The following is a 281-nucleotide window of genomic DNA, read 5'->3' on the forward strand; positions in this document are numbered from 1 at the left end:
AAATTATCACTAGACTCTATCTAGAGTCCCACGTGCACATGCAACTTGTCTATTGTTTCTGTTGCGTCGTGCAAAAGGTTGTTAAGTTGTCGCATTGATCATCAATGTACGATTTGATGACTAATTGAATTCTTAGCATGTGTTAGTTAGGTTGGATAAGATTTTCATGTTATATGTATCAACGTGAGATTTAATATAAGTGTTAAGTGACAGCCATTTAAATTGTTCAAGGCAGTGCTTGTTTTTAAAAATTGAAATTGAAAATAGGAGATTAAAATTTA

This window comes from Arachis ipaensis, chromosome B05, assembly GCF_000816755.2.
Source record: "Arachis ipaensis cultivar K30076 chromosome B05, Araip1.1, whole genome shotgun sequence".
Lineage (NCBI taxonomy): Eukaryota > Viridiplantae > Streptophyta > Magnoliopsida > Fabales > Fabaceae > Arachis > Arachis ipaensis.